The sequence below is a fragment of the Penaeus japonicus genome, unplaced genomic scaffold, assembly GCF_977035675.1.
Source record: "Penaeus japonicus unplaced genomic scaffold, GWHDUDI00000001_assembly GWHDUDI00000010, whole genome shotgun sequence".
Classification (NCBI taxonomy): domain Eukaryota; kingdom Metazoa; phylum Arthropoda; class Malacostraca; order Decapoda; family Penaeidae; genus Penaeus; species Penaeus japonicus.
In genome coordinates, this window is record NW_028234412.1 from 31,283,231 (window position 1) to 31,285,730 (window position 2,500).

Genomic DNA, 2,500 nt, shown 5'->3' on the forward strand with positions numbered 1-2,500 from the left:
TGATAATAAAGTTGATAATGATAATAATAAACGATAATGATAACAATAATAATGATAATAATGCTAATAGTAAAAATATTGATACTAAAGATTATACTTAAGATGATAATGATAATGATACCAATAAGAATAATTCGAATAATGATGGAAACACACACACACACAAAATGTTGCAGAAACAACATGACAATAAAATGATAACTAGGCATTATAATGAGACTGTTATTAATGATAATCATGATAACTATGATATCGAAATGCTAATTTTGGTACATATACTAGTAGCTATACTTGTGCTTATGCAATGATAATAATGACAATGATGATGATAATGATTATTATAGAGTATCTTATACTTTGATATAATGGTTATGATAACACTATTGATAAATATTGGAAAATAATAATGATAATGATGGTGATAATAACATTTTTGAGGATGAAGTGCTGATAATGATGATTGTTATAAAAATAGTAATGATGATGATAATAACAGGGATGATGACGATGATAATAATGATGATTATAATAATAGTAGTGATGATTATAATAATAACGATGATAAAAATGAAAAATAATCATCATTAATAATCGTAGTAACAGTAATAATGACAATATTAATGATGATTATGGTTATGGTGAAAATAATGATGATGATGATGATGACTATAATAACAATAGTGATAATAACAACAATGATCTTATTAATGATGAAAATAATAATAACAATAGTAGCATTGATAACTATGATGATAATAGATATAATGATGAAAATAAGGATGATAACGATAATGATAGCAATAATGATAATGATTATAGTAATGATAATAAAGAACATTAATATTGATAACAGTAATAACGCTGATAATGATAATGATATTGAAGAAGATGATAAAACTATTTTGATAAGGATAATGATGATAGTAATAATGATAGGCATGATAATAATGGTAACGATAATATTGAAAGTAACTGTGATAATGATGATGAAAATAGCGATAATAATAATGCTAATAATAAGGATAATAACAATAAATAAAATGATAATAACAGTAATAACAATAATGATAATAATAATAGTGATAGTAATTATGATAAAATAATATTAATGATAATAATAATAATAACAATAATAATAATAATAATGGCAGTAATAATAAAAATGATAATGATGAAATTAATGATAATAACAACAATAATATAATAATAATGATGATAACAATAGTGATGATAATGATAATCATAATAGCAATAAAAATAATAATGATAACAACGACAATAATAATGATAGCACACACACACACACACACACACACACACACACAAACACACACACACACATATTATATATATATTATATATATATATATATATATGTATATATATATATAATATATATATATATATTATATACATATATTTATACATTATATGTATATTATATATATATATATATTATAATATATATTATATATACATATAAATATGTATTTTATATACATATATATTATATATACATATATATGTATATATACATATATATGTATATATATATATACTGTATATATATACATATATATACATATATATATATATATATATATATATATATATATATATATATATATATATATATATATATATATATATGTATATATGTGTGTATATATACACATATATATATATTATATATATATATATGTATATGTATATATATATGTACATACATACATACATATATATATATATATATATATATATATATATATATATATATATATATATATATATTATATATATATATATATATATATATAATGATAATTATCCCGATAATGATAATGTTAATAATGATAGTTATCATGAAGATATACTGATGGTAATGATAATGGTGATAATAAAAATAATTATGATAATAGTAAAATTGAAATGACATTGCTAGCGATGATTATGATAATAGTAATTCTAATGATTCCCATGACAATTATGATAATAATAGTAAGAAGAATTATGATAATGATGGTAATGATAACGGTAGTAATGAAAAATGATAACAAAAGTAAAATAATATAATGATAGTGATGATAATGATAACATGATGATGATGACAATATGATGATGATAATGATGATGATGATAACAATATGATGATAATGATGATGATGATAGTGATGATGATGATGATACTAGTAATGAGAATAATGACAATGATGGCATGAATTCTAATAGTTGTGATAATGATATGATAATAATGATGGTTGTATTATTGATGCTAATGATAATGATATTGATTGTAACTGATAATCAATCATAGTGACGATGTTAATAATGATCATGATTAAAAAAAAAAGTATTCAAAATAACGACGATAATAACAATGATGAAAAATAATGAAATTAATAATAAAAAATCCTGATAATGATATTAATAAAATAATGATAATGATAATAAAAATGATGATAATAATAACAAAAAATAATGATAATGATGATAAGAATGA